Below are 26,172 nucleotides of genomic sequence, written 5' to 3' on the forward strand. Positions count from 1 at the left end.
TCCTGAGTGCTAGGATTAAAGGCATGCACCACCACGCCCAGCCATTTATTTTTATTTTTATTTTATTTATTTATTTACTTATTAGAGAGAGAGAGAGAGGCAGATAGAGATAATGGGCACACCAGAGCCTCTAGCCACTGTGAAAAAACTCCAGACACATGAGCCACCTTGTGTATCTAGCTTACGTGGGTACTGAGGAATTGAACCTAGGTCCTTAGACTTCACAAGCAAGTGCCTTAACCACTAAACCATCTCTCCAGCCCCAAACAAACAAATTAAAAAAAAAAAATTAAGGTTGTAACAGACAGGCAAGGGAGTCCTAAGGGCCATAATTAGAATCCTAGCTACCCAGTACCGGTGTCTGTATAAAAACTCATTCCTAGCGCAGTATGGTGGTGCATGCTTTGAATCCCAGCACTGAAGAGGCAGAGGTAGGAGGATCATGTGAGTTCAAGGCCACCCTGAAACTACCTAGTTAATTCTAGGCTAGCCGAGGAAAAACAAAACAAAAAAACCATGTCATTCTTGGGGCTAGGATTGTATTTCTGCTTAGCATGCACAATGCCCTGGGCTGCAGGCCCAGCACCACATAAACCTGGCACTAGTGGCACATGCCCGTAATCTCAGCACTGGCCTAGAATCTCAATGCTTGGTTGGTGAGGGCAGGAGGATCATATAGTCCTTGGCTATATGAGACCCTGTTTCAAAATTAATAATCCAGGCCCCAACACTGGATGAACAGGTTGACTTTGCCTTCCTTTGCTCACTCCGCTTCTGGGAGTTGCTCTACAGCATGAGAATGGGGACTCCACATCTGCTGTTTTCTACTCTGCCCTAGAAGGATCGCAAGTCTTCCTTGAGAGTGGGAGCTCCAAAAGAGCCCTACTGGGTCCTGAGGACACCAGATGCAAAGTCTACTTGCTAGTTCCTATTTTACAGCCTTGTGTCCTGCCGTCCCCACCCTTTACTCCAAATAACATGTGTGGGCTCCACCTTTTCCATGCTCTGCCCTAGCCTGCTCAGCCAGGTGTGTGTTCCCTGAATTTCAACACCCTCTTTCTTGCTTTTGCCCAAGGGACACCTCACACCCTACTGAGGCCCCTGATTGGACCTAAGGCAAGGATTTATAATATGTGCCCTAGGGGGTCCCCGGGCCTAGAAAGAGCTCATTCATCCAGTTTGCTGAGTGCACCTTCATAGGTGAACCCTTGGTGTATAACGAGGAAAAGCCTGCAGCACTGAGATAGGTCCTTGTCCTAATCTGTACAACATTCAATGTTTTCTTTACTATTGTGGCTTTCAAGGCCTTCAAGCTGGACTTCCTTTGCAGAAGGGAAAAAGGGCTCCCACAGTGAAAGACTCCCTTTTGGTGCAAATATTCTCTACTACTTGTTTTACAGAAATACTTCTGCTGTGGAAACGCTCGTCTCTCTGGGCCATGAAATCACAGCATCACATTTGCAGGGGAGGATACAAGGTCAGGCTCAGCCAGCTCCACCAATGAGAAGGCCTGAGTGGAACTCCTGGCCCACCTCTAGGAGCCAGAAGCTTACGGAGAGGCAGGGGTATCTCCAGACACTCTGGAGCAGTGCTAGGGCCTAGCATCCTGCAGTCTCAAGAGAAGGGAGACAAGAAGAAACCTAACAGAAAAGATTTGTTTTTTTTCATATTTTTGGAGGTAGGGTTTCACTCTAGCCCAAGCTGGTCTAAAGCTTACTCCATAGCCCCAGGCTGAACTTGAACTCATGAAAGATCCTCCTACCTTAGCCTCTGGAATTCTGAGAGTAAAGGTATACATCACCACACAAGGCTAAAAGATTTTAAAATTTACATGGCATTTGTAATGCAGTCCTAACTGGCCTTGAACTTGAGATCCTCCTTGCACCTGCCTCCTGAGAGCTAGGATTACAGATGTGCATCCTCAAACTGGGCAAGAATTTTGATTTGTCTGTTTGGTTTTGGTGCTGAGGATTGAACCCAGGATTCACACATGCTAGGCAAATGCTGTACCAAACTCTATCTAGCCCTTTTTGCATTTTTAATTTGGAGATAGGTCCACTAAGTTGTCCAAACTGGACTTAAACTTGCTCCATAACCCAGGCCAACCTTGACCTTGTCTCAGCCTCCCAGGTACCTGAGATTACAGGCCCACTCCACTGGACTCAGCTCTGGCAGAATATTGTTATGAAGAAATTCAATATTCTACCAAATTTTCCTTGGCTTTAATTCTTTTTTTAAAAATATTTTTCTATTGACAACTTCCATAATTATAGCCAGCAAGCCATGATAATTTCCTACCCTCTCCCACTGACCCTTCACAAATCTGCTCTCCATCATATCTCCTCCCCCTCTAAGTCTTTCTTTTATTTTGATGTCATCATCTTTTCCTCCTATTATGAGGGTCTTGTGTAGGTAGTGTTAGGCACTGTGGGGTCATGAATATCCAGGCTATTTTGTGTCCTTCCTTTGGCTCTTACATTTTTTCTGCCACCTCCAGATTTGATTTCTAACCACCCACTACAGAATCTTCCTGGGGAGGTTGTACATGGGCCCCAGAGGTGTTGCATCCATCTCAGGGAAGACCCAGAAATCTGTACTTTATCCAAGCCCCCAAGTAATGAAATAACCTTAATTGTCACTATCTAAGTGCCAGGGTCCTGGAATCTGTATACTTCACACACAATCCCACAGACCACAGGTCCCACTGCACAAGCAGATCTCGCTGAGACCCCAGCAGAACAGGCTCAGAGCAAGTGATGGGAAAAGGACCCTTGGTGATCTAACACCTGTCTTTGCTCATTCCTTTGGCATGGCACTGGCTCACACCTGAGCCAGGAACCTCTCCACTATGCTCCTTACCATTAAAATGTTTTAAGCAGCAGCAGAGGCCTCCCGAAAGCCAGCTTAGGCTGCAGACCAGCTCATTCTGGATTGGACTGGTTGAAGCTATAGCAGCAAAGACAAGGAGTCTGCCACCAGCTGTTGCCAGCAGAGCTGTCTGTGCCTAGGGAGAGCAGGTGGAGGGGAGAAGGGGTGAGGGCAGAGACACGCCTCAAGGGATCAACAAGCCTGAGATCTGGAGTGGAGAGTGTGAGAGGAAGGGTGTGCTCACAGCTGACCAGAACATTACTATAAATAATGCTGCAGAAAGGCCCTGGTCCCGAGATGAGCAGCACAGGCTGCCACTTTTCTTGACCTCGGCATCCTCATGTTATCAAACATCTCTTATGTTACCCCACTGACTGCCTAGAATAACCCTACACAGCACGTGTGATTAGCACCCATGTTCACAGGTGAGGAAACTAATGCTCAGAGTCTTTAGGGACCTTGCCTGGTCACTCAGAGGTATAGCCAACAGGTGAACACAGTGAGACTGGTGATCAGGGCAGATCCTTAAGCTTGTACTTTATCCGCTTCCTTACCTCCCATAAGTTCTGGGGACAGTGTCATCAAGTCCTGTAATGTCAACACAGTCTGCAGCAGACCTATTTCCACCTGCGTTCATGAGGTATTTCTAAGCAAAAAAGGATTTAGAGGTGCTGCCTTGGGGAACCCCATGGGGTAAATGGCCCTCCAGTCTGCAGAAAGCAGCACCTGAAAAAAGGGGTTCAGAACAAACTCTACAACAAGGCTGCTTGGGCCTGAACCTTGCTCTACACTTGTGTGATGTGGGGCATGTGACTTGACATTTGTGCCCATGTATCATTTTCTATAAACCAAGGAAAACAATAGTAAATACTTCATGGGGTGATTGAGAATTAAATGAGGATATAAACAAAGAACTCAGCACAGTGCTTGGTACATAAAAAGTGCCATGTAATTGCTGCTGCTATTTTAAGTATGACAAAATCATTTCACAGTTATGACTTCATCCCATCCTCTTTAACAACCCTGCTTAGTTCACAGGAATGGATGGTTTGTCCCATTTTGCAGATGAGGACAGTGAACTCCAGCAAGGAACATGACTTCCCTAAGGACACACACCAAGTAGAATAATTCTGAATTCTTAGGTCACTTTCCATGCAAGTGTCTGTCTTTCATTTGTTTCTTTTTAGAGCCCCAAGGCTGCTCTTATTTGTTCTGTGGATTCACATCTAAAGTGAGAGAGCTGAAAAAATATACATGAATGACATATACTTTTAATGTCCTTGCCCATAGCCGGCATTACTAATCAATCACAGGCTGCTTCTGAGCCACACCACAGCTTTGGATTTTCCAACAGTTGTTAAAAATGATCACAGATGGAAGATCACCAAACCTAACCTTCCCATTGTATAGACAGAATCTTCCATCCAAACTCAGGAGATTTCTAAACCTAGTTATGTCTGGGAGACAGGGTGCATGCCCTTATATACACCAACCTTCCTACAGATCCAGTCATTAATCATAGGGCCCCTGCGTGTAAAACATAATCACAGCTACATCTATCTTTCTCTAGGTCCCAACTGCTCGACACAGATGCTTTGCTTAGCTCAGCCCCACAGCCTCACCTTCCTGACAGCCAGACTGTAAGAGCAGATGTTCTTAGTGTTCTCCATCAGCACAGCCCCTCTGGAGGTTGTGGACACCAGTGGAGGGCGTGGGAGGTAATATGTTACTAACCCCATTCAAATCCTAACCCAGAAAGGGACTGGGTATTTAATATAAAAGTAAGGAGGCTGTGTGGGCATGAGGGGTCTTAACCCCTACATCATCTTCCTGAAAGACAAGGCCTCTCATCCCAATTCTCCTAATTGTCAGTGAGACTGAGCCTACAGACACATTTTTGTCCTAGCAGTTGGGCCCAGGGTCCAGTCCTAGGCAACCAAAGAGTCACTTTTCTCAGCCACCATGATCAACTCAAAGCTGAACATGTGTCCCATTAAACATGGCCATATCTGGAAAAGAGGTGCTCTCCTGCTGTTAGCATCAAGCTGACCCACAAGGAACCCTGTGGCAGTCAGGGCTGATGATACAGGCCTGTAATCCTAGTGGCACAGGAAGACAGCAAGCTCAAGGCTTGTCTGAATTCAAGTCCAACCTGGGCAACTTACTGAAATACTGTCTCAAAATAAAAAGTTTTTTTTTTTAAACAAAAAGATTGAAAATATAGCTCAGCGATAAAGCAACTGATTAACATGTCTGAAGTCCTAGGTTCAATACAGTACTAAGTACTATACCAGGACTAAGGGGAAGAAAAGAAAAAAAAACAATAACAACATCATTGAAAAAACACCCTCATGGCTATTTCTTCACTGACTAAAAGAGTCTGCATGAAACAGAACCACGTCAGAGAAAGGCAGAGTTGAGAGATGGAACTCCTGGATCCAAATGAAGCTGAACCCTACTGTTGCATAGCAAATTCCTCCACAATTGAAAGCAGTAAACAACTATTTGCCAGCTTTATCAAAAGCAGACGAGACAACTCACAAGAGGCCTATGAGATTGGGTCTGTTCACATCCCTCCATAGAAGGAAGGGTGTGGGGAAGGCCATCAGTCAACCTCCCACCTGAGAGCTCAGGCTCGCATGTGCCATCTGTGTGCAAAGACAGATCTTGTGGCCAAGGCAGAGAGAGTGAGTCAGTATAAAGAAGGTAATGGATCAAGGGACAATGAGCTTCTCCCGAGCACTATAGGAAGGTTCTCATCCATACTGGGATGAGACTTCTCCATGGCACAGTGCCTTGAGGTCTCCGTGCTCTGAAAGTAACCCTTCAGTAAAAACCTGAGGACAGCGTATCCACAGAGTAGCATAACACGGTGAGCTCCTTGAAGTGGCCATGGGGAGGTTGTCATCTGTGCTGGGATAAGACTTCTTGGTGATACAGCTGCTTTAGAGGTTCCATGTTCTTTTAAGTGGTCCCTCACTCTGCTCCATAAGTAACCCATTAAACTCACTGGTTCACCAAAACTGGTTTTGGTGTAATCACACTTTGATCTGTTGTCTGTGTCCTATCTGTGGTGAATAGATGAATTTTCGTGTTTCCTACATTTTTAGTTATAGGAACCAACCAATTCCTTCTGGAGGGAGGGAACTCTTAAGTGAAATATGTCACTTATAATCAAAACATGCTTGACAGCTAAATCCATTCTGATGAAGGTAGGAAAGGTATCTGTAGTGACGTGGATCCTGTAGCTTCTCCTAAACATGCCACCACTGTGATCTGGGCATGCAGAGGCCAGCAAGCCTGTTTTGTTGTTTTGTTTTGTTTTTTTTAAGCCTAGCTTTTTAACATACATGATAGGAAAAAAGACTTGTGGGGATCACTAAATGCAACAGTTTGGTTCAAATGCATTGTGCTTACTTAGTGACTCTGGGAAACAAAACTGCTAAGAGCTCAGCCAAGTGGCTTAACGCTCTGCTCACAGGCCTGGGAGAGGATTCTGCTTCTACTGAAAGGTCATTCATTCACTTAGTCATCAGCATTTACTGAAATCTAATGGTCTCCGCCCTGATTCTCCCCCGTTGCTGCTACTGAAGTCAACAGCATGCACATGGCAGGACTCACAGGAGCCTACCCTCTGACAGTGCTGTGTGGGGTGGCACATATATGCGCACCTGCTTCTGTACAGTGGCTCCTGCCCAAGGCATCTTTCTAGGAAGAAGGTGTGTCAGCCTCTGGCCCTGCCTTGCCTTTGCTGCAAGCCAAGCACTGCCTCAGCCTCGGTTCATTCACCACACAGATGAGGGGAAGAGTCAACAGGACCATTCTATTCTCTGGTTTCAGTCATGCCAACATGGGTTGGGGCGCCACCAGTGCCTGACAGTCACAATCCTGACTCAGAGACACATGGATCACTTGTCTGGCATCTTCAGAAGACCAAAAAAGAAGAGTCTTGCCTTTGTTCATATAGAGGAGAGAGGAGGGCCAGGTTCACAGGCTGTCCATGAACACTTGGTAATACAAGATAAAGAGGGAAAGCAAAGAATTCTTCCTGATGATGAAGAATCAGCAGACATTTGAGCTACCTGGTTCCAGCGCCATCCTTGGGCTATCTCATTCCAACTTCCTAGTACTTCAGAACAGAAACAACTACCTCACCCCTCGTCACAGATGAAGAAAACCCAGGGTGGTCACAAGAAGCCCCAGATCACCCAGCTAATGAGTGATGAGAGTGAGATCCCAGCCTGGGTCTGGCTGGCTACACACCAACTTGTTAGGAGGCACTCTGCCTCTTTCCCGTGCTACCTTTAGAACTAGCAGGTCCCTATATAACAGCAGCTGACCCAAGTCCTGATACACAGAATACTGAGGCACTGAGAGTAGTGGGTCCCAGTGGAAGATACTACCCAGGACTCAGGGTTCCCGCTGTCCTAGAAGAGGCTTTCCATGCCTCCTGACCTCTAGCATCAGTGTGGAAATCCCCCTAAGGAGCCAAGGTCACCTGAGAGATGAAAATGCACACTCTCCCCTGTCCTGAGACTTCAGTGTTAACCAACACCATGTCCCTACCTGAGGTGGAAGAAAGATATGGCAGTGATACAGACTTCCCCTCCATTGGTCAGATGGGGCAAGACTCAGGCCAGGCCGTTAGAACCTGGTAAGAAGGAACTGAGGGAAGCTTACCCAGCTGGTGTAGGGTCCCATGAAAGATGATGGCAAGGAATAGGGTATATACTGATGGGCTATCTAGGCCATGGTGAGGCTGGCCTTTGCCCTAAAATCATGGAGTTACTGAGGCTCTGCAAGGCACAAACAGGATGGGGACATGGCAGGTTTACAGTCTGGCTGACACATGGACATGAGGGTAAAAATGACTGCAGGAGATCTAATCAGGTAGCTTCTCTATACCAGCATGTATCATTGGGCTGGGGGGAGGGCAGTAAAATGAAGAGAAGTGGCTGGATTGAATTTATTTATGATCTAGATTTGAGGGTAGAACTGACCAGACCAGGTGACAAGCAAGCTGTGAGCAATAAGGAAGGAGGAACTCAGGAAGGCAACCCAGAGAGGGCAGGGGGTACCTAGAGAAGGAAGGGATGGGAGAAAAGAGAAGAAGATGGAAGGGAAGGGGAAACAGCTGAGATCCAACAGAGCAAGTAGGCTACTGGGTCATGACACATGCTCGTTGTGGACTGGCCCTGGATTTCAAAGAAAACTAATGCATTAGTTTCTGGGGGGCTGAATATGGCAGGAAGGATGTACTTCAGGATGATGATAGCCTGAAGGAGCCAATGTTCATATTCTCTCTCTCTCTCTCTCTCTCTCTTTTCCTCCCCTTGTTGCTCTCAGTCCGGTGTGCCTTCAGCACCAGAACTCAGGAGTGCTCATGTCCACCCCAGGAACCCTGCTCTAAGCACCACGGCCTTGGGTCCCTCTGCAGGCTCAGAGCCCTGGCTGACCAGTCCCACTAGCTGTTGCACACACATACTCTTTTTTCCCTTCCTCCCTGCACAACCCCCCCCCCACCTCTGTCTCAGCAGATGCTTGGCAACACCCCAGAAGCCTGCTGGGAGTCAGGAGAGAATGCTAAGCATCTAGTAGGAGGCCAGCCCAGCCCTGTGGGTTCACATCAGGGCACCAGAAAATGTGTAGAACCTCTGGGCCAGAAGGCCTAGGATTCACTAGCAAGGCAAGGCACCCAGCCATAACAGTACTCAGGGACACATGACCCCAAATTCAGCTATAAATAAATGAGAACCTGTCAGTACCCTGCCCGGACCAGCTCCCCTTCCAGTCAGCCTCGCATGAAAGGGCGCCTTGCAGACCTGGACACCAGCTTGGTGACTCTGAGCTCAAACCTTCTACTTCAGAGAAAAGACTCCATCCATTCTCTAAAAGTACAGGGATCTGTCAAATGTCTAAGTCCCACTCACCCACATCTTTGTTTCTTCTCCTAATATCTATCCTGGTAGCTACTGCTTCCAGCCCCCACATTTCTGAGTCACACGGATCTCACTGTGGTAGACTGCCACCACCAAAACATTTATTAGGAGCCTATTCTCTGGTGAGAAGGAAGGTACGCACATGCATGTGTGTTATGATTGTTGATCTTTGCAACAACAACAAAAAAAACAAGTAAGAGCTTCTAATACCTTGGCCAAGGTCACACAGCAAGTGAGTGGCAGGAAGGGGTCAGATTCCAAGCCAGGCTCACCTCAATCCCAGCTGACCATCAACCCTCTCTCAGTCCCAACCTCTTAACCCTTTGGATTGTACCTTGCTCATGGCCAAGCTCCCTTCTTGGGCTCAGCCCATAACCACTTCCACCAAGAGTTCATCCCAGTTTAATTGGTTGGAAACAAATCACAATTATCTCCAACCCCACTCAATCCCTGGAAACGTGCACATACTCCCCTTAATACATCAACTGAGTCACTTGCTCAACACAAATCAAAAATAGCATTTATGCTTAATTTTCCTTTACTTAGCAATGGCAAATAGAGTCTAACTCATAGGTCAAGTCTTATTAGTTAATAATAAGGTGTCTGATGGACAGGGAAGTTATGAAGGAGAAGTAGGGGGTTGGGAATTATCATGGTTTATTGTCTACAATTATGGAAATTGTCAATAAGAAAATTAAGCTGGGTATGATAGCGTACATCTTTAATGCCAGCACTCAGCAGACAGAGGTAGGTGGATCACCATGTTTGAGGCCACTCTGAGACTACATAGTGAATTCCAGGTCAGCCTGGGCCAGAGTGAGACCCTACCTTGATAAAAAAAAAAAAAAAAAAAGGGCTTAGTGGTTGAGGCGTTGGCCTGCAAAGCCAAAGGACCCGGATTCAATTCCCCAGGACCCACATGAGCCAGATGCACAAGGGGGCACATGCATCTGGGGTTTGTTTGCAATGGCTGGAGGCCCTGGCATGCCCATTCTCTCTCTGTCTCCCTCTTTCTCTGCCAAATAAATAAATAAATAATTTAAAAAAGTAAAGTGTCACTGAACATATGAAGATTATATGGCCATGTAACGAACAAATAAATTACTAAGAACAGCAGGAGAAGGTAGAGATGGACCGGTGATGTCTGCATATGTTGGCACTCATTCCAGGTTTGACTATCCCTTATGCATTTATCTTATTTACTTACTTGTGTACTGTGTATTCATGTGTTGCGATGCTGGGAGTCAAACCCAGGGTCTTATGCACACTGGACAAGTGCTGCACCTCAGCCTCCTGAGTCCTGGGATCAAGTACAGCTATGCATCACCATGCCCAGCCCTGTTTGTGCATTTACCTTCACTCAGCTGTCCCCAAAACTAAATTTCTTAAAGTGGTAATACAGCTATGTAGATGAATTGACTTAAGCTCTGAAAATAAGAAGCTTCCTCTCCCTGCCGGCCCCTAGATGCCAGCATGCTGGCCCACGGCAGCTATCCCTCACCAGCTTCAGCGGTTGGCACACACAGCTCGGACTTCACTGTCCCCCTGTCAAGGAACCACAGGGTAGACAGCCATGCTGTCTCCTTTTCACAGGAGGAAACTGAGGCATGGCTGGCCCAGGGTCGTGTGGCAGGCCTAAACTTGAACCCAAGCTACAGAATGGCAGCCATCCAGAACTAGCAGAATCACCCGGGCCAGGGCTCCAAAGGACAAAGGCTAGCCAACTGTCAGGTGCCCATCCATGTGCCCTCCCATACCTCCCCATCAGGAAGCTACCTACAACCCCACGCAGGCAGTTTGTTCTACCTGGGCCCAGTTCTGGCCATTTGCTCCTCTCAGCCCACACTGGCACCTCTTCCCATGACCTTCAGTCACCAAGGAACCCAATCTCTGTGACAAAGATTTGCAGGCAGCTCTCATGCCCTCCTCAGGCTTGTGCCCTCTGATTTGAAAACTTCCACAGCCATTGCCCACTTGGAAGAAACTTGGCTTAGAGTCTTCTTGTTTTTCATTCAGCTTCTCTAAGACTAAGTCTGCTTTGGTGATAGAATCACCTCCGCCCTAGTTCTGGGTCCCAGACTTCTAGCCTAATGCTAGAAATATAAATGCTTTAAAAAAAAAAATAACCAGGACTATTTTTAAAGATTTTATTCTTATTTATTTAAGACAGAGAGAGAGAGAGAATGGGCATGTCATGGCCTCTAGCCACTGCAAATGAACTCCAGATGCATGCGCCACCATGTGCATCTGGCTTATGGAGGACCTGCAGAATTGAACTGGGGTCCTTAGGCTTCACAGGCATGCATCTTAGCCACTAAGCCATCTCTCCAGCCCAGAAATATAAATGCTTTTTGAGATTCAACATGCTTCATACTATGCACCTTTCTGCACAAACCCAAACCCCTCTTCTGCCAAGGATCTACAAAAGTACAACAGGAAGAATAGACTGTCAAAAACTAGAAGGGCCAAAGAGACCCTAGCTCAAACCTCTCACTGGATAGATGGGGAACGTGGAGCTGGGGAGGAAGGAGGCCCTGTCTCCCATTCAGTGGAGAGACAGTGATGCTAGATTAAACCCCCGTTTTCTTCCCAGTCTGACTCTACCCACCAAATACTAGGCTATGTTTGACTTGAAGTCCTCCACCCAATTTAAGGTCCAGAGGACAAAACAAGATCACAGCAGAGACTGGAAAACAAAGTAGGTGAATGTGAACCCTTTAGGCCTGGGGCAGGCCTTCGCCACATGTGGTTCCTGCTTCCCCACTGTCGCTCATGGCGCAGCAGAGGCAAGCCTGGGGTGTGTGGGCTCAAGCTGCCTCCCCCAACACATCTCTACTTCACCACAGGAACAACTTGGCACATTGAGCCAGGTTCCAGTCCCTCCACCTGGCCCCATGAAAGCCCTTTCACCCAGATGTCCTTTCAGCTGCTCCACTGGGGGTAGTCACTGCCAGGCCAGGCAGAGGGTGGTGAAACATCACCTGTTGACGGGAACAATTTGGCTGAACCACATGGAGGGGCCTGGAAAGGTCTCCTGTTGCTCCTTCATCAGACATGCATAGCATTCACACAGCCAGAGCTAGGACCCTGGGACTTGATCCTGTCCACCCCTCTCTGTCCTCCACACCTATTCTTACCACACCGGCCTCCATAGGGGCTCCTTCAAATGTTCTTCCCGGCCAAGCTCCTGGAGCGTCTTTCCTGATTCCCCACTCCCACCCCTCATTACCTCTTCCCTCAGCCTGGTCAGCTATCTCATCTAACTTGTCTACTTGTGGATATGTCAGTCACCAGCGCTCCCTGGATGCAGGAGCCCACTGGCAATCCATGGACCCTTGGTCTGGTATGGAGTAGATCCTCAGTGAAAGTCCCCTAAAAACATAGGTGTTGTGGTGGTGGCTGAGGCAGTCCAGCTACACCATGTGGTGAGGGGTTACCAAAACTTGACACTGAGAATAAGAGGCAGCCTCTCTCCCCCCAAGGGCAAGAGAGTCTGCTATTGAATATGCCAGGCATGATACATCAGGTTTACATTCATGCCACTGAATTCTAACATCTTTCACCTTTAAAGTTTGATTTATTTGTTTATTTTCCCAGGTGCTTGGAATAGAAGTCAGGACTGCTAGGAAGTGCTCAGCCACACTCCCAGCTCCTCACTTCTGTCTTAACTATGAGAAGACTGGGTCAGAAAAACTTAGCGTGCCTTTAATCCCAGCACTCAGGAGACAGAGGTAGGAGGATCTTAGTGAGTACAAGGCCACCCTGAGATTATATAGTAAATTACAGGTCAGCCTGGGCTAGAGACCCTACCTCAAAACCCACCCCCTAAAAAGGGGGTTATAGAAAGATGGGTTAGTTAGTGGTTAAGGCACTTGCCTGTGAAGCCTTAGGACCCAGGTTCAACTCCTCAGAACCCACGTAGCCAGATGTACAAGGTGACACATGCACACAAGGTGGCCCACACGGTTGGAGTTCGTTTGCAGTGGCTAAGGCCCTGGTGCGCCAATTCTCTCTCTCTCCCTCTCCCTCCCCCCCCCCCTCAGCTGACACTGGTTCATGCATGCATGCATGTAGGCACCAGGATGCCGTGGACAGCTTTCAAATCTCTACTTCCGTGTCTCCTGGGAAATTACAAGCGCTGGGCGGAGGACTAGGCTGTGCAGCTCTCCTGGGAAAAGAGAACCAAAGAAGGCAAAAAAAGTTCAGATGCAGTGGGAGGGGACACCGCCCAATGGTTTCCTGAGAAAAGCCAGACTGTAAAAGGAGTGAAGAGGCCTCTGTGATCCACAGACAAGAGGCAGCCACTTAACTCTTCCTGCCTAGTACCCCAGTGTGGGCGGGTAGAGGAATTTCCCAACACATTCTTGGGCTGGCAGCCAGAGGCCCCCTCCCACTCCTGGCTTTCAGCACAGCTCAAGCCAGTCTTTACTACACAGGAGCAGCCAATAGCCCAGGGGGTGGTGGCTTTTTTTCTGGTGGGGGAGGCAGGAAGGGAACAGACTCTGGAGACACAAAACTTAAGCAATTAGGACCTTTGTTTCTGGACTTCTCTCTGAAGAACAGTTACTACATCTGTAAACCAGGCAGAGAGAGAGAGATTATTTAGCCATGGTTCATATTAAGTGCCTGATAAGTAATAGATGAAACAAACCACAAACTTGCTTTAGCAACAAGAAGTCATATTTGCCGGGCATGGTGGCACACACCTTTAGTCCCTGCATTCGGGAGGCAGAGGTGGTAGACTACAGTGAATTCCAGGTCAGTTAGGAGACCCTACCAGCGGGGGAGAAGTAGGACTCACTCACACTGACTTCAGCCCTGGCCTTTGTGGCTTCATGCAAGTCAAGGCCCCCACCTGAGTCTTGGGCTGGCTTTTGCAAAATGTAAATTTCAACCTCTCTCTTGTAAACTGAAGTGTGCTGCCAGCCCAACAGCGCCTGCCACTGTCACAGAAGAGATGGTGGGGGCAGGGGTCCGCCGCAGGAGCAGGAAGCAGGCGGGGCAGCCCGAGGGTGTGGGGTGGGGCGGAGTTCAGAGGGTCTGAACTGACTTGCCCTACCCACTACAACTGCCAGAGGGAAAAGGTTCTGGGCCATTTCCACCAACAATAAAGAACCACACAACCATCCTGTTGGAACTGCCTGAGGAGCACAACTGGCCAGAGGCAGAGTGGAGACTCAATAAAGGGAACCTTCCATTACAGACAGTGGGGCTTCTGAGTGGGTCTGTCCCTCAAGGTCTACGTCACACTCTCACTGCATTATCGCCAACCATCCACCCACCTCACCCACAATCTCAACATCTCCAGGGCCAACGGTTGCCAACCTTAGGTAGTATTAGGGCCGGATGGAAGCGCTGGGTACTCTGTCTTGTACAATGATTTGATTCAGGCTTGGGAAGCTAAAAGTGGATGTGTAGGACAGTCCCAAAGAATAAAACTATCCAACCTAAAATAAATGTGTCACTCTGGGAAACACTGCATCCAAGCAAAGTTTTCATAGTGTAGATTGGCAAACCAAGGGCCAGGGAGAAAACAACAAATGGCCACGGTCACGAGCTAAATGGTAATGGGGCTATATATAGTCTGGCTCGTTCTACTCCGAGCCGCGTTCTTCCATCACCTCACTCCCCTCACACCACTGCCTGTTTTATGTGCGTGTTACAGCTAGTGCAGAGCACAGGAGGGGTCTCAAAGGTACCCACCAGGAAAGCAGCGGGAATGCGGTAGGCTCAGAAAACAGCAGCCAAGGAAGATGTGTTTGTGCTTTGAAATCTAAGGACCAGAGGACAGTGCTGGCCTCAAGCAGCTTGGTTGTATTGAAAGAATGTCAAAAGAAGGCCAGAGCCAGGAAGCAGAAAGGGGAAGACTGTATATTGAATATTGATTTCTGTCTCTCTTGATTTACTTTCCTTACAGACAACCCTGTGCTCCAGAGTTTCCAGGGAGAGAGGTTTGTAGAGGGTGGGAGGGAGAGGGGAGAGGAAAAGCCTGATGTGTCAGGCATAATGGTCCACCCCAGAGTTGGAGGTAGGAGGACCAAGAATTCAAGGCCATCCCTGGCTACATGGAATCCTGTCACAAAAACGCCTGAGGTCTAGGGCTCTGAGTGCTTCCTGGCTCCCCTTCTGGGGCAAAGGAAGGGGAGTGGCAAGCCTCGTGCTAAGGCTAAATCCCTTAGCACACAGCATGCCTATCTAGTAGTTCTTTGAGATCTAGGAAGAGTGCCAGCTCCATCAAGAATGCAGGAGCATCACAGGAGTTCTGAGCCCTATCGAGGTTCAAGGGTGAAAGTACAGCCACTGATAAGTTCTGCTTGCCATGGGTGCTAAAGGGGCATCTCAGTCTCCGTGCTATCTCAGTCCTGCCCTTTATCCCACCTCCTATTGCATCATCCAGTGAGGTGCCAGGATGAGTGGATCCTCTGAAGGAAAGGAAAATGAGGGGAAACCATCCAAAAGTCCATGCTAGGGATGGGGACGAGCACCTGGGACGCCCTGGCTCCTCTTGTGATGCAGAAGTACACTGGCCTGTGGGCTCTGCTTTTGCAGGAAACCCAAGGAGGGTGAGAGTTCACAGCTGGGCTGTGCCCCACCCCACCCTGCACGCCTCTTCCAGAGTGCTCAACTGCCAGGTGTACAATACCAAAGAGGGGAGGTGACTCCAGGCGGAGTCAGGAACCAGTTCCACCATCTGCACCTGTCAGGGCCGGCTGCAGCTCTTAATCCTGAGAAGCATGGAGCGGGAAGATCCAGCCACTAAGTATTTAGCTCACAACCAGCAGCCTCGCCCTACCTCCATGACTACTGAGTGTGTCCTAGAGAATCCCAGTCACTTTCTGACAGCTCCTGAGCTTAGTGCAGGGCGGGGGGAGGGCAGTAAGGCTCAGGCTCTGCAGCTAGATCACACAAGTGCCTAGCACCCCCATTATACTCATCCCTAAAGCTCTGGCATCCCAATGGGACTTGGCTCTAAAGGGCTGTGTGGCCTGCATGCTCAATGTCAAAGCTAGGAGACAGAGAACATCCCAACTTACCCACTCCAAAGCGTTGGATGTAGTAACTGTGGCCACACGGAACCCAAACCCAGGAAAACAGGAACAGCAAACTTGTACGGGGCCCTGACTGTATGCCAGGTGGCTGGCCAGGAGTATTGCCTGTATGGTACCACTTCCACTTCACAGACACTGGGTTATGGCATATCTCTGAGCCTGTTTTGCAGCTGATGGAATGGGACCCATGAATAGTTAACAGAAGCAAACCTAGCAGACCCTGTAGAGCTGCTTTGAGGATCTCCACCATGGTGTAGAGACGGACAGGGCTCCATCAAGCTTCCACTGCATGGGGCCATCCCTGACCTCCCACTGGGGCTCAAATGCTCTATGCCACCATGACTTTTCTCAGAAGGGTACTCAGGCCAACACTGAGGAGGGACCCCAGGAAAATGCCTCCTCTCCTCCTAACTGGGATTAAAAATGGCCAAGCTCTGTCCAGGGTGCCAAGGTGTACTGTCAGACACCTCCTTTGTACATGATGAGGTGTGCTGGCTGCCATGGATCTTGGTCAAGGACATAACCCTGGGGTCTAGCCCTGCCCTGCCCCCCAGCCTACAAGAGCTGGAGGTATCTTCCCCTCCTGTGGGTAACCATGACTGAGCAACCACCATACACAGTCCATGTGATCGCCCCAAAAACCAAGAAAGCAAAGGCCAGAAATACCAAGCATGGACCTGGCTGGAACAGTGGCAGGACAGTTCGATGAAAAAAACAAAACAAACAAAAAACTCTATGCCTGGAAATCGTCTCCCCACATTGGTCAAGCCAGATCCATCACCTCCCATACCAGACACACTCCCAGCTGAGCACAGCTTCAGGAGGCTGCCACACTGAACATGACACATCAGCTCCCCAGGCACTGTCCCATCACCTCCACCCCACCACCACCACCATAGTGATTACAGAAAGCACTGCCTACAGGAACTACTCTAGGCTCATAAGGAAGCCTTAAAGTCTCCCCTCAGATGTGACTGTACGGAAGGGTCTTCAGAGAGGGACATTAAAGTGAGAGTGATGTAGAATGCTGTTTTCCAGGTATGACAAAGTTGTTGCTTTCTTGCGCTTTCAGACACTCTGATTGCCTCCAAGAGCCTTGCACACAACTAAGCTCATTAACTTTGTGTCATGGGTGGGGAGACTGACTATTCATGAAGTCCCAGTACTTCCTGAAGGTATATAGACAGATAACTGCTTCTAGGGGGAAGGGCTCAAGAGGCTCTGTCCCTCCCTAGAGATATACAGGCAGTTAACAACTGCTGGGGAGAAACTTTTTAAGTTGTTCATGCTCCTATAAGTAGCCCTAAATAAATTCACCGAACCATTTCTATGGTCAGTCCTCAGGTGCCCTGTTTGGGAAGAATACACTGGTTCATCTTCCCAGGAGAAGGTCATGAAATAGGCCAACATCACTTGTGGCAGCACAAGAAAAGGAGATGGGGCATGTACAGCTGGTCGGCAAGGTAAATGTGAGCTCACAGGGAAAATATGTCACCTACATCCAGCCAGAGAGATCTCAGAGAACCAGCCTGGCTGGACGGCCACTCTCTAGGAGGCTGTAGCATTTACTTTCTCGTCGTTGGGACAACACCTAACCAGAAGCAGCTTACGTAGTGACAGGGCTTATTTCAGCTTACAGTTTTGAGGGGACATTTCAGCGTGGCAGAAACAGACAGCCAGGCACCCCATTCCATAGCAGCAGGAAGAAAGTCATCTGAGCGGTGAACTTGGAGCTGGGCGGTGTCACTCCAAAGCCTACTCCTATTAACACACCTCTTCCAGCAAGGCCCCGCCTCCCAAAGGCCCCACAGCTTCCCCAAATTTCTACCAGCTAGGGATCAATATTCAAATATATGAGCTTATGGGAGACATTTTAGTTTCAAACCACCACAAAGTATGAGAAGATGAACTTCTGTTGTTTTAAGTTATCAGGTCTATGGGACTTAATCACAACAGCACCAGCAAAGAAACAAATGAGCAACATAGCATCACCATGCCAGCACAACCAAATCCCTTCTATGAGCACAGGCGAGTCCGGCCACATTGTTCATCCAAACATCCCATGACAGCCAGAGAAGCAAGCACCACAGCCAACCCGCCATTGACATGCCACCAGCATGTCCCTGACAGGTACATCATGGCAAAATGTCAGCTCAACAAGCTCACAGTGGATGCCTCCACCACCAAAGCCACTAAACCAATGGCCAAATACCCATCGTGCTCTTAGAGCTATTTGCCAGAGGCTCATGGAACCAGCCCCAATCCAGACTGAAACAGGTCCCTTGGGGTCTCTTCCCTCTGCACATAATGCATCACTATGGTCTGTCTAATCTGGCTGTCTACTCCACAGGTTCCAGACCACATGGTCTCTAAGGCCTGCCCTGACTACACACAATGCCCATGGCAGATGACTATGAGCATGGCCCTGTCTGTGACCCTAGGATGATGATGACACCCAACTCACAGGGCTGCCTAGGGGTTCAAATGAGATTGTAAAGCTGAGCCACTAGAATATCTTGGAGAGGCCATTCGGTGACACAGCAGCAGCTTTAAACTGGCCTTGCAGGTAATATTCACATTGTAGCAATTGCAGGAGTAGTGCCCACATGCATGGGCATGAAGCACATGTGCAGGGACACTTGTCCTTACCTCCACAAAGCAACCACCCAATGCCTATAAGATACTGTATCAGAGCTAGAAATGACAATGATGATGGTCCTTCAAATTCCAGGACCTGCTCTCCTCTAGAGCAACCTCTTCCACATAAGCTTCAGTGTGTCTGGTCCTGTAACAACTGTGCATCAAGCTGAGCCACCCAAGTCCTGTGATGCTTTCCTAATAAATTTTGTGTCACCATAATAGTCTCTAAATTTTTTTTCTGATTCTTATTCTTAACACAAGAATAAGACGTGATACTATTCCCATTTAACAGATAAGAAACTGAGTATGGGAGGTTATGGTACTGGTCCAAGGTTGTTCAAGTAACTACCCTGAGGCTGGCATGTGTGCGCACTCTCCCTTCCTCCCACCACTCTTTCTGTATCAAACCCCAGGCCAGCCTAAAGCCACTAAGTTTGTGATGATTTGTAACAGCAGCAAAAGGAAGCAAATCCAGGCCCTGCTGAATGATAAGTGATAAAAACAAAATTGAGAGAGCAGGGGGGTGGGTATGATCAGGTCCTTCAAGTAGGGAGAAAGACCCAAAGGCTTATTCCTATACTCTAAAGCTGTGAGGTGCCTATGGCAATGTGTGAAAGGTCCAGCCTTCAGCCACAATGCTAAGCAGGCATAGCAGGAACCGGGGCAGCATGACACTTTCTTATGTGGGACAAATTTCGACCAAGAAGTATCTGGAATAAGGATCTAGCTACCTGTAATTCTAAGCATGAATCTACTGACGCTGAATCCCATGCCTATAAGCATGTCACAAGACCATCTTGTCATATCCTCAAAGTTCCCCAATGCCTACAGCAGACCTACTCTGAAGAAAAACCAGGAAGAAAACTTCCCTTGGGAGTCCAGATTAAACCATTGTTCCCAAAAAATTATTGTTGTTGTTGTTGTTGTTATTATTATTATTATTATTATTGGTTTTTCAAGGTAGGGCCTCACTCTAGCCCAGGCTGACCTGGAATTCACTATGGAGTCTCAGGGTGGCCTCAAACTCATGGCACTCCTCCTATCTCTGCCTCCTGAGTGCTGGGATTAAAGGCGTGTGCCCCCACACCTGCCCCAAAATTATTTTTAATATTTTTCTTAATATTTTATTTATTTACTTGGCTTTTTGAAGTAGAGTTTCACTTTAGTCCAGGCTGACTGGAATTCACTATGTAGTCTCTGGGTGGCCTCAAACTCATGGTGATCCTTCTACTTCTGACTCCCTAGTGCTGGGATCAAAGGCGTACACCACCATGCCCAGCTTAATATTTTATTTTTGTTTATTTATTTGAAATAGAGACAGAATTAGCACAACTGGGCCTCCAGCCACTGCAAATGAACTCCAGACACATGTGCTACCTTATGCATCTGGCTTACGTGGGTCCTGAGGAATCGAACCTGGGTCCTTTGGCTTTGCAGGCAAGCACCTTAACCGCTAAGCCATCTCTCCAGCCCCCAAACAATTATCTTATTATCCAGGAATTTTTCCAACTTGCCTTACCCAGACTATATCCGCTGGAGCAGAGAAAAGGGCTAGAAGCTGAAGACATATCTACATCTACTCTGGTTCCTCCTGCACAAACAGCTCCAGACCCCAGAACTTTCCTCCTTGGACCTGTCAACCCACCTTCTCCCCTCCAGCAAAGCCTGTGTGGGAAATGGGTTGAGATGCCCAACTTTGTAGAAAGAAAACTGTTGTTTTCCAATACAGGGAGAATTCCTTCCCTGGTGCAGAGGGACAGCCTTGCCAGCATGCAGGGTGTTGCTAGGACAGTTCTCTCCACACTCCACAGGGGACCTGGTCCTCTTCTCCATGACAGCCACAGCAGGCCAGTACCACCAGCCAAAATGACTTGGGAAACACCTTGGTTCTCTTTCCTGCTCACACCCCTGCCACCTCCCCATGGACTGGTTCTACAGCCAGCTTCTCAAAGCACAAACTCAATCCCTGCTTCACTCAGGCACAGAGAACTTCCCTGAGGAGGACACTCACCTGATCTGGAGTGGGGGAGAGAGAATTCCATCATCCCACAATTGCCTTCAGCAGGATGCAATGAAATCATGTGAATGGGTGCCATTGTGCTCTATGAAGGCAGAAACCCAGCCCCTAAGGTAGAGACCAACAGCACAGCCCACTGAGCCCTCTGGGACGGACCTAGAATTGAGACAGACTTTTTTTTTTTTTTTTTTTGGAGTTTTTCTAGTAGGCTCTCACTCTAGCCCAGGCTGACTATGAGTCTTGGGGTGACCTTGAACTCCCAGCGACCTTCCTACTTCTGTCTCCAGAGTGCTAGGATTTAAGGTATGTGCCACCACACCTGGCTCGGGATTAGCCTGACATCAGTTAAGAGGTTTCTTACTTCCTACAAGGCTGAATTACACTGTCTGGTCAAGGTTTCTGCTGTGTTGTACATAAGCTTTGTATTGTTAGCAGAGTTGGTTATTGCTAAGCCTCAATTTCTCTTTTTGAACTATGGCACTAGTGATACTGCTCTTGTTATATAAAATGGAGTAGAGACATTGGCTTCAAAGTGCTAATCAAATTGCATGGCTTCCAGAAAATGCCTCATAAGTGATAATGTTGACCAATATGGATTAGTTTATTCATTAAAGCTCTACCAGGCCTGGTATATTCTTTCCTAGTTACCCTCAATATTCTAATTGGTTAGTTCCCTTATTTCAGACTACCTCATCCCTACAAATAAAATGGGCTGGGAATAGATGAGATGGCTCAGCAGTTAAGGTGTCTGCATGCAAAGCCTAAGGACCCTGGTTCAGTTCTCCAGTACCCACTTAAAGCCAGAGGGACAAGGTGGATATGTGGTCTGGTGTTCACTTGCAGTGGCCACAGGGCTGGCGTGCGTGCGCTCACTCTTGTGCTCTCTCTCTCTCGTAAATAGATAAATTGTTTTTAAAACAGAAACTACTTATACTTTCCCCAAAAAGTTCCTTTATTTTTCTCTGATGACTTCAGGCAGTTACAAAATCCAAGTGGTTTTAATTTCTTGAAAGCTACGATTTCAATTCTGAAACAACCTACAGAAATGTAAGCCCTCATTTGTCAAAGGCCCCTGGTGGGCCCCGTCCTCTCTTCTGGAGGACAAGTATGGGGGGGATATGGCCGTCCCCTTGGGGCAGGTACAGGCTGCTGGGAAAGGCCAACGGACGGACGAGAAATTCCTTATTTTATATTGGTGTTGGGAACTGAAGTCCAGGACAACAGGCTTTGCAAGAAAACCCCTTTCACCACTGAGCCATCTCCCCAGGCCCCTGTATGCATATTTGTGTGTGCGCATGTTTATATGCTATGTGTGTATGCAGGTGCCCTTGTGAGGTAGAGGCCAGAGGTTGATGGTGGGTGTCTTCCTTAATGGCTCTCCGCCTTTTTGTTTGTTTGGAGGTAGGCTCTCACTCTAGCCTAGACTGACCTGGCACTCACTCACTCTGCAGTCTCTGGCTGGCCTTGAACTCATGGCAACCCTCCTACCTCTGCCTCCCAAGTGCTAGGATTAAAGGCGTGCACCTTATTTTTTGAGAGAGGGTCTCTCACTGAACCTGAAGCTTATTGGGGCTCACTGATTTATCCTGACTTGCTTGCTAATCACTAGACCCTGTTGCCCTGCTGGGATTATAGACAGACACTGTTGTATCCGGTTTTCATGTGAGTGCTGGTGATCTAAACTCAGATTCTCATACTTGTGCAGCAAGCACTTTACTGACTGGGCCACCTCTCCAGCCCTGACTATAACTCCTAACAGGTTTAAGTCACCTACAGACATAGCCCACAGCAAGTTTCTAGAATGGGACCAGCAGGACCAGAGCCAAGAACAGCGGGGAGGCTTCAGGGCAGGGAAGGGCCTGGGTGGGTGCTCCACAATCCACTTCTTCCCAGAACCTCATCGCCTGCAGGGAAAAGCAGAGGATGGAAACCAGATTTATTCAGTTACACCCAGACTGCCTACAGAGACAGCTATCTCATACAGAAATCAGCTGGTAGATAATCTAAGCCCACCCCAGAAGATGCTGAGTAACACATCCTCTTGTCCATCCCTCCCCCCCACCAGGTAGGGTTTTGCTCTAACCCAGGCTGACCTGAAATTCACTATGTAGTCTCAGGCTAGCCTCCTACCTCTGGGATTAAAGGCGTGGGCCATGATACCTGGTTCCTCTTGTCCATTCTTGAGGGTCTTGGAATTCCCCCTCAAAACAAAGAAAAGGCTGCGACTGGGAAAGTAGTGGCCAGAGCTCTGAGAACATTCTGATATAAGTTACTACCTGTCTCTCTACTTGTCACTACCCTTGTGCCTTACATGACCCCCTCACATAGGTCCACACATGAACCCAGCGAGAATCAGGTCTGGCCAAAGAAGAGGCCAGAAGGCATCCTGAGCTTTTCTGGGTGGAAGGGGCTGGCATAGGACAAGCAGAAATCTATCTGAAACTCTGGGTGCTTCCTAGGACTGGGCTGAGTTCCTTAGCAACATGGTCTCTTGGTTAGCCTTAAGGTACCGCCATGGAATTGGCAATGCCTCTGGCTGTCCATGGATGACCAAGCTCCTAGGCTCTGGATGAGGGGACTGAAGACAGTGGGACCCACGATATGTCAATTTACTGTCACAACTGTTTTTAAGTTTTTCAAGGTGGGGTTTCACTCTATCCCAGGTTGACCTGGAATCCACTATGTAGCCTCAGGGTGGCCTTGAGCTCATGGCGATCCTCCTGCCTGTGCCTCCTGAGTGCTGGGATTAAAGGCATGTGCACCACCACGCCTAGCTGGCTGTCGCAACTGTTTTATTGAGTCCATGTGTAAGTAAATCATGTAGCATGTGTTGGTCTGCATCTAGTGTCTATCACTTAGCATCATGACCTCCAGTTCTATCATATTTTACTGCAAATGAGGAATTTCCTCCTTTATAGCTGAATAATATCCCATGCTGAACCACATTTTCTTTATTCATTGGTGGGCATGTAGGCTATTGCATAACATGGCTATTACATTCAGTAATGACAGAAGTACAGCTATCTCTCTTTTTTAATTTGTATACAAAGAGTCGGGTTTCATGATAGTGTTGTCAAACAAATCTTGTCTCCCTTTCTCTTTGGGTTCCCCCACAATATACAACATAGCCTCTTTTCTGTTTTCATACTACATGTTTCTTTCTGTCTCCCCCTCCCTTCACCTTTGCTCCCCTCTTATGACCACCCGTCTCAAATCTTGGCCTATGCTCACTCTCACTTCCCCTTATTTACATACAATCATTAAATGTGAGGATCTGATCCTCTGATCCATGACCTCACAGTGCCTGACACTACCTACAAAAGACCATCATAACAGAAGGAAAAGATCATGACATCAAAATAAAAGACTGATTGAAAGGGGGAGGGAATATGATGGACAGCAGAGTTTCAAAGAGGAAAGTAGGGGGAGGGCATTACCATGGGATATTGTTTACACAGCATGGAAGCTGTTAAAAAATATATATATATGTATATATATTAAGTAAAAAATGTGAGGATCTGCATATGAGAGACAGCGTGTGATTATTGTCATTCTGGGCTTTGGTTACCTCAACTTGGTCTAACTTTTTTTCCAATTCACTCATTTCCCTACAAATTTCCTAACTTCATTTTTCTTTATAGCTGAGTAAAACTTCACTGTGTATGTGTACCACATTTTCATTAGCTAATTATCAGTTGATTGGCATATAGGCTGATTCCATCCCTAGCTATTGTGACTGGAGCCTCAACAAACATGGATGTACAAGCACCTCTGTGGCAGGATAGAGACCTTTGGTACAGCTGGCTCATGTGGCAGCTCAACTTTCAGAGAAGCTTCCACACTGATTTCCATGAAGGCGAATACAGCTATCTCTTCAAGGGTATGCTTTCATTTCCACTATCTACATACTCCAAGGTAAAGCAGACAGCAAAGTGGTGGTGACCAAAAGCAAAGGAAGGTATTGGTCAAAGAGTGCAAAGTTTCAATAGGCAAGAGAACTAAGTTCTAGTGAGTTGTAGCAAATCCATGTGAGTATTGTAATACAATATTGTACCTTTTATTTTGTACTCTTAAAATATAATGAAAGGTTCCAGATATGGTGGCACATGCCTTTATTCCCAGCTGAGGCTGAGGTAGGAGGATCATAGTGAGTCTGTGGGCTAGAGTGAGACCCTGCCTCAAAACACAAACACACACACACACACACACACACACACACACACACAGACTCACAGACTGCTCTGGGGACGATACATGAATTCGCTTGATTGTAGTCATTTCACAAGATGTACATGTATCAAATTATTGTGTTCCTTAAGTTCCTACAATATTTACTTGTCAAGAATACCTCAATAAAGCTGGAAAAAGGAAAAGAGAGTCAGTGGCAGACCCACAAAGTCTTCCTTTTTATTTCAACAACTGACAGGCTTCCCTGAAAGTTCAATGGGCCAGTTCAAATGGGATTCAGTAATACCTTGGTACACACTGCAGGAAGACTATTCTCCTCCCCAGGGGCAGCTATGAACAGCCTCTGGGTGCATTCTTACTTGTGTGATCAGTGAAGGAGATGCTAGTAGGACAATGTGTGTTAGATTTGCATAGCACTGGGGCTACAAGGGCCCCACTGCCCGGGTAGCCTACAGCAATCCTCCAGCAGGGCTGTTCACGGGCTCACTGAGGTCAGTCTGCTCACAGCAGCAGAAGTCAAGCGTGGACTTATACGGCATATGCTGAAAAACTAAGTCCATGGACCACCTTACTGTGGTAGATTCTCTGCACTATGAGGGCCATGTCCCATGGCTTTCTTCATTGTATCTGCCCCCACAAGCTTCTTATACTTAATGCACACTTTAGATCTCACCTCTGCCACTAATAAGCTGCCTGACTTGGGCAAATGGTATAGCCTGAGCTCTCTGAGCCTCACTAGCCAGGGTAGGTGTGGGCAGCTCCTGGTCTGGTCAAGGGGTGGGGGGTTGATAGCCAGGCACGTCACTGGTTCAAAGCCTAGCTTTACAGCTGTTCATGCTGCCTAGGGATGAATGTGGGTCTTCCTTAACCAAATCCTTGTTCCTGTGGTTGAAGAGAGGGGAGGTGCCCCATCTTTACAGGGCACCAGTCACCCTGCCCAGGCTCAGCCCAGCCTTCTTTTGTATGCTGTCCCACAGCTGCAGTGGCAGGTGACTCAGCTCCAGCCTCTCACTGGCCACCAAATAAGAAATGGCAGCATCTCCCCACCCTCCTGCCCCCATGTGCCAACTATAGGGTTAAGGAAGGCATGCTGCATGCAGCAGGCCCACTGCTGGCTCACTCAGGACTACTCACCACGGACAGCCACTTGCCAGGTCACAAGAAAAGGAGGCAAAAAAGAAGGACTTCCTCACAAAAGGTCCGGAGTAAAACATGACAAGCTCGCAAGAACAAACCACAAAACACATCACATGCCATCATCAACATAGTGAGTTAGAACATTTAATATCAGTTAAATATATACATATATCCATCTCCATCTCCATGGGAAAGAACTCTCAAACTTTAAAGATTAATAAGACCTAATAAAGACAAATTATCCAACACAATGCTAAGTGAAAAGAGATCACAGACAATGAGTGGATAGTATTTTTAAATATATTTTTAAATTATTATTTATTTATTTAAGAGA

General features: G+C 47.6%; 1 protein-coding gene across 1 annotated transcript in view; it reads right to left on the minus strand.

Moving 5' to 3' along the window:
- The window catches only part of Ppargc1b (PPARG coactivator 1 beta), a 129,453-nt gene that overhangs the window by 67,529 nt on the left and 35,752 nt on the right, over positions 1 to 26,172 (minus strand). The gene's annotated exons all lie outside the window — the stretch shown is intronic.

The sequence above is a fragment of the Jaculus jaculus genome, chromosome 13, assembly GCF_020740685.1.
Source record: "Jaculus jaculus isolate mJacJac1 chromosome 13, mJacJac1.mat.Y.cur, whole genome shotgun sequence".
Taxonomy (NCBI): domain Eukaryota; kingdom Metazoa; phylum Chordata; class Mammalia; order Rodentia; family Dipodidae; genus Jaculus; species Jaculus jaculus.